Here is an 18,459-nt window from a genome sequence, read left to right on the forward strand (position 1 = left end):
TGAAGGCCGTGATCCCTGCTATATGCTCAGTGATTGCTGTTCCCACAACCCCATTGTATATCACTCCCACCGCCACCACAGGTCGCAAGAGAGGCAGAGGAAAAATAGGGACAGAATGAATATGTAGCAGTTTTATAACCTGCTTGCTAATCCAGTGATCTCATTAGATTGAGTGTGTGTGTGTGGAAATTGAGTGAGGACAGGATTGAGCTTGACTGATTCCAAATTTGGGATGGGGTGGTGGATGTGGCGAATCATAGAATGATACAGCACAGAAGGAGGCTATTCAGCCCATCATGCCTGTGCCGGCTCTTTGGTAGAGCTAGCCAATGAATCCACTCCCCAGCTCTTTTCCCCATAGCCCTGTAATTTTTTCTCTTCAAGTCTTTATCCAGATTCAGATTAGATTTATTTGCCATATGTAACAAGTACAATGGAATGCTTGTTCCCCGTAGGGACGCGTCAGCTATACGTACAGCGCCGCGTTCAGAGCCAATACAATGGCTTCCCGTGGCAGTGGGAGCATGATGTCCCTCAGCCGCTCCGTCCTCCTCTTCACTGCGGCCTCCTCCTCACTGTTGCCGGCTCCACGTGTGGTGGCCTGCTTCTCCCGCTCTGGCCACCATGCCCGGCTTCCCTCCTCCCATCCAGACTGCGAGTTACCCGAAATGGAGCTGCCGGCCGACGTGCTGCAGCATGTCGTGAGTCTGCTGCTGCTGCTCGTTGCGCTGCGCTCCTCTGCCCGACTCGCCTTTTGAATGTTATTATTGAATCTACTTCCACCGCCCTTTCAGGCAGTGCATTCCGTTTTCGCTGTGTAAAAATGTTTCCTCATGTCACCTCTGGTTCTTTAGCCAATCACCTTAAATATGTGTCCTTTGGTTACTGACACTTCTGCCACTAGAAACAGTTTCTCCTTATCAAACCATTCATGATTTTGAACACTTCTATCAAAGCTCCTCTTAACCTTATCTGATCCAAGGAGAACAATCCCAACTTCTCCAGTCTCTCCACATAACTGAAGCCCCCCATCCCTGGTACCATTCTGGTAAATCTTTTCTGCACCCTCTCCAAGGTCTTGACATCCTTCCTAAAGTGTGGTGCCCAGAGTTGAACACAGTCCTCCAGCTGAGGCCTAACCAGTGTTTTATAAAGGTTTACCATAACTTCCTTGCTTTTGTACTCTATGCCTCTATTAATAAAACCAAGGATCCCGTATGCCTTTTTAACAGCCTTCTCAACTTGTCCTGCCACCTTCAAAGATTTGTGTACATACACCCCCGGTCACTCTGATCCTGCATCCCCTTTAAAATTGTACCCTTTAGTTTATATTGCCTCTCCTCATTCTTCCAACCGAAATGTATCACTTCACATTTCTCTGCATTAACTTTCATCTGCCATGTGCCTGCCCATTTCACCAGTATGTCTATTTCCTCCTGAAGTCTGTTACTATCCTCCTCATTGTTTACTATATTTCTGAGTTTCATATCATCTGCAAACTTTGAAATTATGCCCCGTATACCCAAGTCCAGGTCATCATTAATATAAATCAAAAAGAGCAGTGGTCCTAATATCGACTCCTGGGGAACACCACTGTATATTTCACTACAGTCTGGAAAAACAACTCTTCTTTCTGTCCCTTAGCCAATTTTGCATCCATGCTGCCACTGGCCCTTTAATTCCATGGGCTTTAATTTTGCTAAAAAGTCTATTATGTGGTAACCTGTCAAACACTTTTGAAAGTCCATATACACATCAACCGCACTACCCTCATCAACCCTCTCCGTTACTTCATCAAAAAACTCGATCATGTTAGTCTTTAACAAATTTGTGCTGACTTTCATTTATTAGCTCATACCTTTCCAAATGCCAATTAATTTTGTCCCGGATTATTGTCTCTAAAAGTTTCCCCACCTGGCCTATAGTTGCCGGGTTTATCACGCTCCCCTTTTTTGAACAGGGGTGTAACATTTGCATTCCTCTCTGGCACCACCCCCATAATCCAAGGAGGATTGGAAGATTGTGGCCAGCACCTCCACAATTTCCACCCTTACTTCCCTCAGTAACCTATGATCCATCCCATCTGGACCGGGTGACATTTCTACTTTGCGAACTGCCAACCTTTTAAGTACATCCTCTTTATCTATTTTTATCCTATCCAATATCGCTACTGCCTCTTTTTTTTTGTCACATTGGCAGCATCCTCTTCTCTAGTGAAGACAAATGCAAAGTTTTCATTTAATACCTCAGCCATGCCCTCTGCCTCCACAAGATCTCCTTTTTGGTCCCTAATCGACCCCACCCTTCTTTTGACTACCTTTTTACTATTTATGTGTTTAGACTGTTTATAAAATCAGTGAAGGATTGGAGATCCAGAGGTATGCACTAATAATATTAGATTCAAGCTGGCGTGAATTGCTTTGTTTTCCACTTGCTGAAGCTGGAGAGTAACCGTTCCCAGGCTGGCTGACTCCTGTAATTCTTCAGCTGTTTTAAATCTTTCTGTTGCTGGGAGATTTGGAAGGTTTGCTGTGATTTTTTTTCTTGAGGGCGGATCCATTTAGGGATCAGGTTTCATTTGTGACTGGCCCAGTATCTACTGAAAATGAAAAGCTAGTTTTTTTGTAAAATAATTCTTTCAATTTATCACCTTCTCCAAGGTGGTGCCCTGTGCTAGGGTCCAGTTCCACAGGCACTGGCTGTCCCCTGGTAACTCACCCAAGTGACCATCCTTCATGTGTGATCCAAGACGGTGAGTGTAGTCAGGCCATTCAGTTATGGCAAGTATCAGAGCCAAGCCCAACCCTGCCCTCCCCCAATTTACACACACACCTTTCCAGTAGGAGCCACTGTAGTAGAATCAAGTGTATGTTCCCTGGCTGGTGGTGTTTTTCTACTTCCCTAGCCAGGGAATACTGATGCCAATTATAACTTCTTTACTGTGGAAATCAGCTAATTCAGTGCAGAGGGGTTGAACCTGGGATTCCCTGGTCTCGGTGAGGCTCGCTCCCACACTAGGCACTGCATATTTTTTTATATTTATTCTTGGGATGTGGGCGTCGCTGGCAAGGCCAGCATTTATTGCCCATCCCTAATTGCCCTTGAGAAGGTGGTGGTGAGCCGCCGCCTTGAACTGCTGCAGTCCGTGAGGTGAAGGTACTCCCACAGTGCTGTTAGGGAGGGAGTTCCAGGATTTTTGCCCGCTGAACAAAAACAATGCTGCTTTGAACTTCACTGAAAGCTCAATGTTGAGATTTTTAAATAAATTACCATTTTGTGTATTTGGACACCAGTGGATGATGGGAAATGTAGTTCTTAATAGGCAGCTGTGGCTAGGTACTCTGAGATGAGTGGCTTATCTCATGACCTCACAAAGCCGCTCCAGGTTCAAATTCGGAGTACGATGGAATATTCACCACTCCTCTGGATGGGTGTCGCGCAATAACACTCGAGAAACTTGACGCCATGCAGGGCAGAGCAGTCCACTTAATCTCGAGGAATTTCTGTGCACACGGACAAGTACAGCTTAAAATTCGCTGGGTACAGGGCAGCTTTTTTCTCTCCAAGCTAAGGAGTATGGTAATGTAGTGGTTATATTACTGGACATATTAATCCAGTTACCTCAAAGATGAAAACCCTTCTAAATGCAGTTACATTGTTCCTCAATATTTGCTATCATTGTTGGTATTAACAACAAATTGGAATGATGCATATCAAAAGTAGAAAGTATCCCTATTGTCTATCCAGTGTCGTACTTAACCTCCTATTCCAAGTCTCCTTATTTTAGCTACTAATAACCTATGTAGAATCTTGTCAAAAGCTTTCTGAAAAGCCATGTTCTGATCAACTACATTTCCCTTGTCTACCAGGTCACTGTTGTCTTCAAGAACCACAGCAATTTAGTTAACCATGATGACCCTTTCCTGATTGTCGCACAAGTTGTGCTTTTCAACCCTTCACCTCACCTCCTAGATCTATCAAAATTGCTTCAAATACTTTCCCTCCAGTTTACTGGTCTGCAGTGTATTTTGGCTCATATTGAAATAATTTTTACAAATCCTAAGGAATCTCCTGATTTTAGTGAACTTGCAAAACTATCAGTTAAAGCATCACTAATTTCAGTCCCCATCTTCTTTGAGAAGTGCACATTGTCTTGACCCAGATCTTTGTCTCTTAAGGTCATCTAATGAGTGGTTAGGATTTGGACTACACGGATGATAGGGCTGTGGAAACCGATTCAATAGTAGCTTTCAAAAGGGAATTGGATAAATACTTGAAGGAGAAAAAATTGCAGAGATATGGGGAAAGAGCGGGGAATGGGACTAACTGGATCTTATATGGCTGCTATCCCAGACCCAAGTTTCTTGCTCCCTTATTGACTACTTGCAGATTGGCCCTGCCCTCCATCTCTTCCTCTTGTCCCCTTCTTCCTCAGTACATATCATCACCACTTCTTACTTCTCCCTCTTAGTGCACCATACCCTTCTTAGTCCCTAAGCCCGCCTGCCACTGCTCCTCCGCTGACCTTCCCTGCCACTGCCACAGATCGAGTCCCTTCCTGACTGGCTCAATGCTCCTCTCTGCTCAGCCTTACACAGCTTCCTTTATGCTTACTTTCATTTGCACTTTTGGTTCTTCCAAAGCAGTAAGCTGCATTGCCTCTTTTCCCACTAATGGCACAACTCCGTCTTTGAGAGCAGATCTCTCCAACCTCCTCCCTTTCCGTCTGTTATTCCCTAAGCATAACCGTCTACTCCTTTCTTCATGTTTATCTAGTTTCCCCTTAAATGCATCAAGGGCTTTTCCATCATGATTTTTATTTTCAGGGTCAACTAAGGAAGAAGGTTGTGTATTGCAAACCTCCTTCCATGTAGAAAACTCCACTGCTCAAAGACTCAAGGAAACTCTGAGAAAAGTCAAGAGAACATTGATATTATGCAGGATCGAACCCCACTACCCCAGCCTTCCATGCTGCCAAATCTTGAGCCTTCCCTGAGTGCTGCCAGATCGACTTCCAGCGTCCCCAATGATCACGGGTCCCAGACCCCTCCCGCTGGCTGTTGTCGGCCCTCGCTATGCTAGCAGATTGCCCCTCCGACTCCTCCAGGTGCTATTGCTGTCCTGGGCCAACACTTCAGATTCTCTTGCACCTGTGCTATTGCACCAGTTAACAGACAGTCTGTCAACCAGTCTCAAAACCCACCTCCTCAAATGTTGGCTGCCATCTTGCTGCATCTCTAGTAAGACATAGAAAGTAAAAGTATCAGTAAAGGAACATGTGTGAGAGCCATACCGAGACATTGGGCAACATCTACAAGAGAGAAGGTGGGGAAGGAGAGACTTGGAGGAACGAGGATAAGTAAAGAGTAAGAAAGAGTTGGGCACAGTCAGAGATACAGAAAAGCACAGTGAGACAAGGATGGTATTCACAGAGCGATGAAAGAGAGTCAGACACAGGGTGGATAGAAGGAAGATGCATTTTCTTAGTGAGCAAAATTTGAAAAACTTTTTATTACTTGAGTCTTTCACCACAATCTTACCGTATGTTTGTTTTGGCTCCATGTTACTTTTTAAATTTGCTTTTGCCTGTTTTTATTATGAGGGTTAAGTTGTATTGGCGAAAGACTTTCTATTTTAAAATGTCAGCTTGAGCCACCACACCGGTTAGCATTGGGATTTATTGCTCTATTTTACTCAAGCCAACGACTGGCCAACAGTTTCTGTTAGCAGACTGCGTCTCTTACAAACTGCAACCTGCCCCCTTAACCTCTGCACTATGTTAGTGCCTGGTGCAGAGTCTGGTCTGGTCATTAGCCCTCATCGAGATAAATTGTTTACTGGAGAGTACCACAGTGCCCAATTCCTCTTAAGTCGGAAAATAATCACACTGCTAGACCATTTTACCTACTGCCCAGATTTATTCATAAATGAGATGGTTCACAAAACTAGAAACATATGTGTGATATTATGCAGCACAATCAGCAGTTTACACTACATATAACTGTGTTGACTATTTAAAAGAGTTCATAGATCTTCCAGCTCTCTCCTCAAACTCTACCAAAGACACAATCTCTGGTGTTACATACAGTAAGTGCTGTTTATGGAGCTTCATCCACCTGAGGCCATAATCAGCACAAAACAGCACTGGAAGATTATTATAGTATATTATCGTCTTGAGTATGGTATTGCCCATCAAGCTTGATTGCATTGAGCACCAATCCAAACCACAATTTACAATGGCATTGTTTGCTCAGCAAGTTCGGGAACTAAGGGCTCTTTCAGCAATAAATTTCGAGATGCTGAAATATCCTCCCTAGTAACGTTACTTACACACCGGTTTCAAACAACGTTCCTCTCTGGGCTGATGGTAGCTGAATTAGCATTTAAAATACCTCTTCCCCTTCAAAAAATAGCCTTTTAATTGACTAAGAAGAAGCAGAACTTACAATTATATAGCACCTTTCATGATCAGGCACTTTATTGACAAATACAGGAAATACTTCTGAAGTGTAGTCACTGTTGTAATGTCGGGAAACACAGCAGCCAAACAGCAATGAGATAATGACCAGATAGCCTGTTTAGTGACATTGGTTGAGGGATAAATATTTATCATATAATATTCTTGATGAACTATTTCTAAACATATGATACGAACTGTCTCTGACCTGCCATTTCAGTTTTCAGTGCAGTACTTGGAAACCATTTTAGAACTTGGTTGTCATTACAACAACAACGTGTATTTATAAAGCACCTTTAACATAATAAAACTTCCCAAGGTGCTTCACAGGAGCATTCTAAAACAAAATTTGACAGCGAGCCACAATAGGAGATATTGGGGTAGATGAGAGGTAGGTTTTATGGTGTGTCTTAAAGGAGGAAAGAGGGGTAGAGAGGCTGTGAGGTTTAGGGAGGGAATTCCATAGCTTTGGGCCTTGGCATCTGACGGCATGGCCACCGATGGTGGAGTGATTAAAATCGGGGATGCTCAAGAGGGCAGAATTAGAGGAACACAGATATCGGAGGGTTGTGGGGCTTGTAGGGGGTTTCTCTTGCTTGCTCTGGTCTCCTGCCAGGCTTCTTGCAATAATTACCCGTGAGTGGTTCGACCCACTCGCCCCTACGGTTCTAGACCTTGGACTTAGGTGCAGGGAGCTGTAGTGCAGAGAAAAACTCAATAGACCAGGTCGAATAGCACGAAATGGATGCCTTTATTGAACAGTTTGCAGCATTATAAAATACATGTCATATGCACAGATTAAAGCAACTACAAGCATGCACACATCTATAAACTTAACTCTATAGAAATGGGGAACACACGGCACATCGTAAAAGGGGTAACACATTACAATTACCCTTAACCCCCTCCCCTAAACCTAACTAAGTTTCGATTTGAGGGACTCGGGATCATGCTAACCACTTTAAGAATTGCGAAAAAGGCTTTGCAGCCTTTCGACACAGCTTTCCGTCGTCACGTGGGTTTGGAAGCTTCTGGCGCAGCTTGTTTTCCTCTTGGTTCTCCTGCGATGAGCGCTCGCCGATGTGATGTTGAAGAACTGGAGTACCGGGCCTTGAGTGTCTTCTTCTCCGGCCTGGGTCGTCGATGATCTCCCGATGACTCTTTATACAGTCAGAATTGTCCTTCTGATTTCTCCGACGGTGGAGCAGAACTGGAGTACCTGGGCCCTGAGTGTCGTCTTCTCCGGCCTGGGTCGTCGATGATCTCCCGACAAAAGTACCCGGGCCTCCCTCGTCGTCTTCCCGTCGTGGCCGGGCCTTGCCTGGTCGAGCTGGCTTCCGAGCCGAATTCTTCTCGTCGTGGCCGGGCCTTGCCTGGCCGAACACCGAACACGTTCCGAACCGAAGTTGTTCCGAAGGTCCTAACCGAAGAAGAGAGCTAACTGATAGACTTTACTCAATCCACAGTTATACTTTTTGGAACATTCTTATCTCCCGCCAAATCATAGTCCTGTCTTTGTAATAATTTTGGCGGGTAGAACTCTCTGCAGGGGTGTTTTGCCTTCATAACAGGAGTCGGTGATAGCTTAACTGGCCTTCCTGGGCCGATAATGTCTTTGCTTTGTTACCGTAACTTGGTTTGTATATTGATCGGTCTGGAGATTGCCCTGGATGGCTGTTAAACGGCTTCTCTTTGTACAGTGTAATGGGTTTAAGCGTTCGTTCAATTGTCCGCCCATTTCATGATGGGTCTCATCCTGCCACCCAAATCTGTCCTGTACTTATAATCTAATCAATATGTATGCTTAGTTCCATGAGTTTCGGCTTCCCGAAACTGGTTTTCGCGGGCTTTTAATGTCCTCAATCCACAAGCCTGTCTGGCTTGCAGTAACAGAAATTCAAATGGTCCCAGAAGTTGGTCACGAGGTCTGGCGGCCATTTTTGTGCCCTTTTATCAAAGGTTTCTCTGTATAAGCTTCTTTTGGTCAATAAAGCTGTTTTATTAACCCTATGTTCCTACATGATTATTTAATGAAAATTTTGCGAATCTTACAGTCCCTCCTGTGATACTGATAGCTTGCTTAAAGTATCAATAACCCTTGGTGAGCAAATTTTCCCTGATTCCCCACATCCAAACATTCCTGGTAATTAACTATGACCCCCACGACACATGCGTTCCCATTTCAGAAAAATTACACTGTGTACAGTTGGACAACCATAGGCAGTACTACCTCAAACTATAACACATTCATCTTTCAGATGTGAAGGGGCCGATACCCCTTACACCACCTGCATACACATTTTGTTAATCAAAAATAGAAAACCGATCAACGGTTATAACACAACAGTATTCATACACTTAAATCATATAGTAACCAAAAACCAAGAGTGGAGGGACGCTTTATCCTTTAATGCATAGCAGCCTAAGCGGGGGTCTCTTCACCCACTCGTACATAGCGTTCTCTCCATTCTCCTGTGTTCTCGTGCCTCTGGAGGCGTTTGCCTCTCTTGCAATGCACGAACAGTAAATATATTACAATCAAAACCTGACACACTACTAGGATGTGGGATGCTATTCTAATCCAGGGCGGGATCTCTATATTAGTGAACAGGTCCCACCATGGTGGGGTGACTATGTCTTTCCCTATCTCCACTGTCTTCTGCTCTAGTGTGTAAAAATGCTTCTGTGAGACTATTACGGCTTTTAAAATCTTGGTGAGGTGTTCAGGGAGAGGGGGAATGACATAACCAAAATGCGCAACAAATCGCTGCAAATCCGTGAAATTCTCTTTTACAGTGAGGTGAACAGTGGAAGGTACAGGAATGGGGAGTGTAGTGTACCCCTTGGTACAGCATCTGACCGGTGGGTACCAAATACTAAACCGTTCCCGGGTCCCTTTGTGGAGGCGGGGCACCCCTCACGTTTAAAATTACCTTGGCACAGACCGAGACCGGGGAGTATGGGATCTCATGACTCCCAGTCCCTCCCCCTCCTGTCTTCCCTCGACTGGCTGCAGAAAATGATGGGTGCCTGTGTGGTGGCTCTCCCTGGCCCCACACTGATCCGGCCACCCACTCATCCTTCCCAGCCACACTTATCTTCTTTGCCCGTGGGCCCCCGGGTGAGTTCCTCCCTCCCCCGACCGCACCCACGCGACTCTTGGGTCTCCCCCCTCCTCTATACAATCATTCCCGGGCCATCACCACCCACCCCCGAGGAACGCGTCCCTATGAACAGGCAACCGCGCTTCCCCATCGTGACTCCTCGACAGCGAGGTCTCCCGCAAGTGAACTTCGGTCAGGATAGTGCTGGGTTGGGGGCCATGCCCCACCCAGCTGGGGCCATCTCCTCCCCGTAGGAGGAGTAGGCAAGTTCCTCCAGACTCTGTCCGGATTTTCCCGAAGACCGCTGCGGGGTCTCCTGGATTCGTCCAGTGGCGAGGTGATCCCCAACATTCCGTATCTTCATTCGATGTCCAGCTCGGGCTGGGCGAACATGGCTGCTTCATTTTCCCATCTCCTGCAAAAACTTAAAAGGACATGCAGCCGGGTCTCACTGACCTGCTGCCTTAGGTGGAGACATGGTCGGGTCCCTTGACCTCGGACCAAAACACAAACATTTGGCACACGTGAACTTAAACTCTTTGCACTTTAACTTAAAACTAGTTAAATCAACAAAACTTTAAATACACCTTAAAGCAAGCTATATACACACACACATAGCTATAATACAAATGCTGCCCGTATCCGGACGGCCAGTGTAATCTCTGGCACTGTCACAGATTGCTGCTGGCTGCAGCGAAGCTGGACTGTTTCCTGTCTCTGGTCCCTCGCAGCTTATGGCTGTTGAGTGGGGACCCCTGTTCTCTGGCTTCTCCCTGGCTCGGGAGGCCGCCCTACTCCACTGTGAAGTGGGTGACCATGCTTTCTTAGGCTGGGGCACCCGCTGAGACCTTCTGAGGGGTGTCTCTATGGGGGAAACTTTGGCTGGCGGACCCTGAGCTTGGGTCACAGCCCCAGCTGGCTGGGAGCCTTCTCCCCCATGTCCAAAGAGCCCGCACTGTATAATGTACCCAGCAGCCTGCCGGTGCAAAACTCTCTCTGGGTTTGTCTGCTCTTCCCTGGAAACAAGTCACAGTTCCTATTTTTGTAGGCTGTGAACTTGAACTTGCATGGACAGCAAACTCATGTTCCCTCACCCAGGTGGCTTTAACTGGGGAATTTTGGACCTGCCTTTCGTCTGGGGCCAAAGCTATCCCGTGTGCCTCCCTTGTCTCGGATTTCTGCTACTGGATCTGCTCTACAGGGGTCCCGGAACTCTCCTTTCCTGTTCCCTGGCTTAAACAGCTTACTCTGGATATGAATGGCTCCTCCCCCCACACAAGCCACAGTGCTTGCCTGTGAACTCGAACATGCTGTGGGCTGAGGATTCCTATTCTCAGGCTCACTCCTCACGGGCGGACCGTACCTCCGTTGTTGGAGGGGGTACACTGGTCCTGGTCCCCGCCTGCCTGGCGGGACCTGCTGGTGTTCTCCTACCACCCCATTGTCCACCCCTCCTTGCTGCCAGAGCTCCTCAAAACCCGGAGCTGTGGGCTGCTGTCTTGGGATCTCTAATTCACTAGCCAGCCTTTCCCTGGGTGTTGCCTGTGGGGCGGTTCGATTTGGGCTGCCAGTAAAATCCAGCTGACCTGCCTTCGGGCTGATCACACAAATCGTCCCCTTTGCTGCTTTTAAAGCAATGTTAAGGCTTTCTATCTCTGCCCTACAGGGGCCATGATCTTCTTCACTAAAACTTTGGGCGCAGGCCAGCTTATAAGCTGTCCTTACTTCCCTAAACCTTTCCTCCTGCTCTTTTACTTCTGAGATGAGGCAGGCATTCTCTTCCCGCAGTCTCATCTCACTTTTCCTGGTCTCAGTGACTTCCTGCACCAGGCGCTCCACAAATGCCTGGCATTTTTCAAACTGGGACTCCCAATTCTTGGCCTCCTTAACCTCCTCCTGCTCCCTCATCTCATCCTTCCTAAACCAGCCACCTATACCCCGATAGGTCAGCCTACACACTGCCGCTAAAATTCGCAGGGCTACCCACATACTGAAAACGAGAGAGACAAGAGCTGATGTTTTCTCCAGACCCAGACCACTTATTAAATCAAAAACTGCCTCCACTCCTACCTGGCTCGCCATTGTAAGGATTTTGGGGGCTTCTTTTAACTGGTTTAAGGTAATCTACCTGGCCAGCAGTCTTTTTGCTGCTGCACTCTAAACCAATTTACAAACAGCGGTTTCGAATCGCTACCCCTCATTTAGTTCTGAGTGGAGGAACTTATAATTAATGATATTAAAACGGAACACGTGGTTTGGATAAGAGAAAAAATTCAGGCTTTATTAACTAAAAGAAACTATAATCAAAATATCAAACTATCCCACACAAACACAGTAATATTGTACAACTATATAACAGGGGGGTTGCAGATGGTGAAAACGAGGGATACAATGGCTACAATGTTATTTAAACAATCTTAGCAATTCCCTTAAATCACCATCCCCCCCTTAACTCCTGCTAGGTTGCCTGGTTGAGGAGTCAGAAACTCTGCTCACATGTGGTCCAGCGAAGAGAGAGAGAGCTCACCTATGGTCCCAGGAAGTCAAGAGAGAGCTGGCTTCTCAGCCCTATCTTTATACCTGGTGAGCCCCTCCCGTCCTGCCTTGCAAGGCTGTGTGCAAAATTCCCCACCCAAAAGGGTCCACTACACAAGAGAAAGCTGTGATTGGCTAACTCAAAGTGGTTAGACTGGCCTAATGTGTCTTCCGGAGCTTATGGGTTGAAACAAAAGGGAGATACAGCTGCTCTATTGTCCAGCGCTGGGTGATTTAAAATCCATTCAAATCTTGAACGATACCCATTCAAGGTGCAAAAGTCTCTTCTGCAGTTTCCTTTGTATCCACTCGATATACAAACAAATGCTAATAGCATTAAGTTGCTTTGTAAACAAAGCATTGTCCTTTGTCTTCATTGAACCTTACTTCCAGACACAGAAAGCTGCATTCCAAGCCTTTTTGTCATTCGGCCATGTGGTGCGACTGCCATTTTTATCCCAGGAAATTTAAAAGCACGTCGCCCAGGGATACTTTAATCCAAAAAAAATGAATCTTCAGAACTGTAAATTATTGCGAATTCTTACAGGCTGGAGGAGATTAGAGATAGGGAGGGGCGAGGCCATGGAGAGATTTGAAAACAAGGATGAGAATTTTAAAATTGAGGGGTTGCTTAACCAGGAGCCAATGTGGGTCAGTGAGCACAGGGGTGATGGGTGATTGGGACTTGGTGCAAGTTAGGATACAGGTAGCAGAGTTTTGGATAACTTCAAGTTTACGGAGGGTAGAATATGGGAGGCCAGCCAGGAGTGCATTGGAATAGTCAAGTCTAGAGGTAACAAAGGCATGAGTGAAGGTTTCAGCAGCAGATGAGCTGAGGCGGGGCAGAGTTGGGCAATTTTCCAGAGGTGGAAATAGGCGGATATGTGCTTGGAAGCTCATCTTGGGGTCAAATATGACACCAAGGTTGCGAACAGTCTGGTTCAACCTTACAGTTGCTAGTGAGAGGGATGGAGTTGGTGGCTCGGGAACAGTGTTTGTGGCAGGGACCGAAGAAAATGGCTTCAGTCTTCCCACGATTTAGTTGGAGGAAATTTCTGCTCGTCCAGTACTGGATGTTGGACAAGCAGTTCGATGATTTAGAGAGGTGGTGGTGAGATAGAGCTGGGTGTCATCGGTGTATATGTGGAAACTGATGTTGTGTTTTCGGATGATGTCGCCGAGGGGCAAGCATGTAGATGAGAAATAGGAGGGGGCCAAGGATAGATCCTTGGGGGACACCAGAGGTAACGGAGCGGGAAGAGAAGCCATTGCAGGTGATTCTCTGGCTACGATTAGATAGATAAGAATTGAACCAGGCAAATGCAGTCCCACCCAGCTGGATGACGGTGGAGAGGCAGCTGAGGATGGTATGGTCAACCGTGTCAAAGGCTTCAGAGGAGGGATAGTTTACCTTTGTCACGGTCACATAGGATGTCATTTGTGACTTTGAAAAATGCCGTTTCAGTACAGTGGCAGGGGCAGAAACCTGATTGGAGGGATTCAAATATGGAGTTCTGGGAAAAATGGGCACGGATTTGGGAGGTGACTTTGGAGAGGAAAGGGAGGTTGGAGATGGGACGGTAGTTTGCAAGGATGGCGGAGTCAAGGGTTTGTTTTTTTGAGGAGATGGATGATGCCGGCAGATTTGAAGGAGAGGCGGGGACAGTACCTGAAAGATATATACGCGTATCTAATATACATTTCAATGAAATTCAACAATGCAAATTCTGCTTTTGTCATAACAGCCATTTAAGGAATAAATGTAGTTTGATCATTATGGGTGCTACCTTGTGGTAAAATTGTATCTCTGTTACATGCCCCACCCAAATTCTATCTGCCACATTGAGGAATTAGTGTTTGGAGTGTGTTTGGGAAATATTATGTTCAGTGTACTGAATATATTAAAATGGTAGTTTGAAAGCAAATAATTTAGTTAATTTAATCGCTGGGTTCATAATCCTGGTTTTCACTTGTGATGTCCCTTCAACCCCACAATTAAATTCAAGTTTTGTTACTGATTCCCAGCACCCGTAATAATTTGACATGCAAGTTATACCACACTTTTACAGTAGCTTGCATCGAATTTGCAGCACAGAAACAGGCCACTCGTCCCAACAGATCTGTGCTGGTGTTTATGCTCCACACGAGCATCCTCCCACCGCTCTTCATCTTCCCCTATCAGCATATCCTTCTGTTCCTTTCTCCCTCATGTACTTATCCAGCTTCCCCTTGAATGTATCTATGCCATTCGTCTCAGCGAGTTCCATATTCTCACCACTCTGAGTAAAGAAGTTTCTCCTGAATTCCTTATGGATTTATTAGTGACTATCTTATATTTATTATGGCTCATATTTTGGACTCTCCACGAGTGGAAACATCTTCCCTAAGTCTGCCCTATTGGCCCACTTCATAATTTAAAAAACCTCTATCAGGTCACCTCTCAATCTTCTCTTTTCTAGAGAAAAAAGTCCCGCCTGTTCAGTTTTTCCTGATAGTTGTACGCTCTCAGTTCTGGTATCATCCTTGTAAATCTTTTTTGCACTTTCCTCAGTTCTTCTATATCCTTTTTGTAATATGGAGACCAGAACTGTGCACAGTTATCTAAATGTGTGCCAACCAAGGTTCTATATAAGTTTAATATAACTTCCTGTAGAAATGAACTCCAGTGAAGGGTTTGCACTTTCTATGGCTTTGTTAATTTACACTGCTACTTTGAATGACTTGTGTATCTGTACCCCTAGATCCCTTTGCTTCTCTACCCGATTTAGACTCTTATTTTTCAAGGAGTAGGCAGCCTCCTTATTCCTCCTACCAAAATGCACCACCTCACACATATCTATATTGAAACTAATTTGGCAATTACACGCCCATTCTGCAAGTTTGTTAACGTCTTCTTGTATTTTGTCAGTCTTCCTCAGTAAATTTGGTGTCATCAGCTCTTCCGATTCCCAAGTCCAAATTATTTATGTAAATGATGAACAGCAGTGGTCCCAGCACCGATCCTTGTGGAACACCACTTCCTACCTTCCTCCTGTCTGAGTAAATACCTTTTAACCCTTACTCCGTTATGGTGCTTGCTTTGCAGCCTAGAGGTCTTGAGTTCATCTCAAAAAGTCAATGGAATTTTAAAAACTGGTAATTCGTGGGCTGGCACCATCAAAGCTGTTAGATTGTCGTTAAAAACCCAGCTGGGTCACTAATGTATCTCAGGTAGGGACCTGCCACCCCTCTCTTGTCTGGCCTACATGTGACTCTTTTTTTCTCGCACTACATTTCTTGTTGGTGCCCTCATTCCAAACACAAATAATGTATTAAAAAAAAAATTCCCCTGTAATTCTTGCATCCTGTGTGGATTGATCTTGCAGTAGGACTATTTTTTGTTTGTTTATTGCACTTTTCTATCTTTCTCTCCTGTAGGCACTGACTCTTTCTAAGGTTCCATTCCACAGGTTCCGGCAGCCGTCCAGTCCCTTGCCCAAGTGGCCATTCTTCATGTGTGAGTATAGATGGAGAGTGTTGTAGGTTATTCAAATTCTCCAAATTCCTATTCACAAAAAAAAATCACATGGGGGGTGGGGGGTGGGGGGGGCGTAATTCCAAGACTTTGAGTGGCTATGTTGGTCCCCACCCTTCCCACTGTATAACCCTAACATAATGCATGAAAACTCAATAGTTGTAAAACTATCAGAAATCTACCAATAAACTCATCCAATCCATCTCCCCGAGCAAGCTCCTCCTCTCTCTGGCTTGCCTTCTGTTCCTTCGTGGCACCTTCCATCCTTAAGGTGGGCTTTAAATCTTCTCAAGCTCCAACAGTACCCCCTTTGACCAGTTTCTGGATGATGTGAATTGTCACACTGCCCATTCCCTTCCCTCACCAGGAGGCACTAAAGCCTCTGTATGGCATAATCCAGACTTAATTTGACTCCGATCAGGCTCTGAGGAGAGTGGAAGACCCAAATGTGCACTCGAAACTGAACATTTTTACCTCAACACCCAACTACACTGTCTGGTCCACCAGCAATAATTCTTAAATATAATGCAGATTAAATTTCTACCCTTGACATCAACTTTGCTCCTCTTCCAGAGATTCAGAAATCATGCTTCTGAAACGATTTTCTAAGCACTACATTACTTTGAGCATTTAATTCTTTTAAAATCTGAACCACAGAAATATAAAGGATAAAAACCTGTGAGGTTGTTGGGTATAAAAACAGAAAATTCCAGGAAAACTCAGGTCCGGCAGCACCTGTGGTGAGAGAAACCGAGTTAACGTTTCAGGTCGTTGCCCTTCGTCAACCTGAAACGTTAACTCTGTTTGTTTCTCTAGCCACAGATGCTGCCTCACCTGCTGAGCATTTCCAGCATTTTCTGTTTTTTTCAGATTTCCAGCATCCGCAGTATTTTGCTTTTGTATTTGCGCTTGTTTGGTAGACTCACTCAGCAAATCCTTGCCCTTGCATTAGTTTGAGCCATTGGGTCCATGTTCACAAACCTTTGTTAAAGAATAGGCAATTTGTCATGAGCGACCAGAATGAATGTTCTGTACAGTTTTCAGACCAGTGTTTCGAGAAGAGATAGATTCTAAATAATTTCAGGATTGCTGTTGATCCATCAGTTGAATTCTTCCAAGGACACAGTGAAATCAATTACAAGGGCACGTCAATGGATTTTAAAATTGTTGCTGCAATATTGTCAGTTGCATTAGAGGAAGCCGATTTAGGAACGTGAATGGATGAAGAATGGGCCAGCAGGCAATTGAGCTTGGCTTGTTGTACAAGAGTTTGTGCTGTGTCTGGATTGAACAGCCCAAACTGTATTTTCTGCCTTGGCGGTTTGGTCTGACAAGGGGGCAGCTACGTCACAAAGTCTCAGGCATGCAGCTGGCCCTCTTATAGGTGTTGTCCTCTACAACAGCGTGCTGAACTTCGGGCGGGGCACATGCGGCTGTGAGAGAAGGGGAGGATGCCTGCCTGGCTGTCAAATCACTGACACATTATATTGCATAGAATTACATAGAATGCTCAGCACAGAAACCGGTCATTCGGCCTAACTGGTCCGTGCCGGTGTTTATGCTCCACACAAGCCTCCTCCTACCCCATTTCATGTAACCCTATCAGCATGACCTTCTGTTCCTTTCTCCCTCGTGTTTATCCAGCTTCCCCTTAAATACTTCTATGCTATTCACCTCAACAACTACTTGTGGTAGCGAGTTCCACTCTCTGGATAAAGATGTTTCTCCTGCATTCCCTGTTGGATTTATTAGTGGCTATCTTATAGTTATGGCTCCTAGTTTTGGTCTCCTCCACAAGTGGAAACATCTTCCCAGCATATTGTCTCTGGGAAAACCCTGCACTGCACGGTATAATGGGCAACATTCATTGAGTGCCCTGTAGTATAGCCTATAGTGGCCAGTATCTGCTGTTTGAGAGTGACTCTAGGGACAGAATGGCCAGGATTTGCTGTCTTTGAGTGCTATAAGGTAGTGTGTAATTGGCAATATTAGGTACCTTTGAGTGCCCAGTGGCACACTATATGATGATCAGAATTTCTTGTCTGAGTGCAACATGAACAGTGTATAATGGTCACTATTTGCTGTATTGGAGTACACGTTGATACTATATGAAATGGCTGGTGTTTTGCTGTCTTTGTGAGTACCCTTTAGTGCAGAATATAATAGCCAAAATATGATGATCATATGGAAAAATGTAATTGTCAGCACTCGTGAGTGCCTTTTGGTAGTGCATGAATGATTAGTATTCACTAACGCTAAGTACCCTGTGATACAGCATATAATCACTAGTATTTGCTGTCTGAATACCTTTTGGTGCAGTGGGCAGTATTCACCGTCTCTGAGCACTTTTTGGTACAGCACTGTACCATAGGGTAATCCTTGGTAGCCTGTATAATGAGTAGTGTCTGTTGTTTCTAACAGTACCCTGTGTTACAGTTTATATTGGGTAATAGTCACTGGCTGAGAGTATCCACAGCCTGGTTCTCCGTCTGTTCCTATTAACTGAACCCACCGGTATGCCTGCATGTGCCTTTGATGTAGTGTTCAGTTCCTGCTCGGGCTGACTGATCCTGAAACGGTGATGAAAGGCTGGCCAATGAAAGGTAAGCCTATCAAATGTTTGCCCTTTGTCTAGTGCAGGTGAAACATTTTATTTCTCTGGGATCTGGCCTTAGTTGGAGCTACTCAAAATCAGTGTTAAAGACTGTTTGCTTCTCCATTTCACTCTAAGTGGATTTTTGATGTCTTATCTGAACAGAATATCTCAGACAGCAGAGCTGATAAGATGGAAACTCCACCTTACCTGTGCGTTTGAAAGTAATTTTATGTGTAATGGGGGATGTTGATTG

The 18,459-nt window shown here is 45.2% G+C and overlaps 1 protein-coding gene across 3 annotated transcripts in view; it reads left to right on the forward strand.

Annotated features, from left to right (window-relative positions):
- Positions 1–15,491: 15,491 nt before the first annotated feature.
- The window catches only part of stk25b (serine/threonine kinase 25b), a 76,751-nt gene continuing 73,783 nt past the window's right edge, over positions 15,492–18,459 (forward strand). For 2 of the 3 annotated variants that reach the window (XM_085990775.1, XM_085990777.1), the window contains exon 1: positions 15,492–15,592. The gene's annotated coding sequence lies outside the window, so the exon portion shown is untranslated. The remainder of the gene's footprint in view (positions 15,593–18,459) is intronic. The other variant, XM_085990776.1, reaches the window with a different exon arrangement.

This window comes from Somniosus microcephalus, chromosome 6, assembly GCF_052327205.1.
Source record: "Somniosus microcephalus isolate GS21.2 chromosome 6, FLI_Smic_1.0, whole genome shotgun sequence".
Classification (NCBI taxonomy): domain Eukaryota; kingdom Metazoa; phylum Chordata; class Chondrichthyes; order Squaliformes; family Somniosidae; genus Somniosus; species Somniosus microcephalus.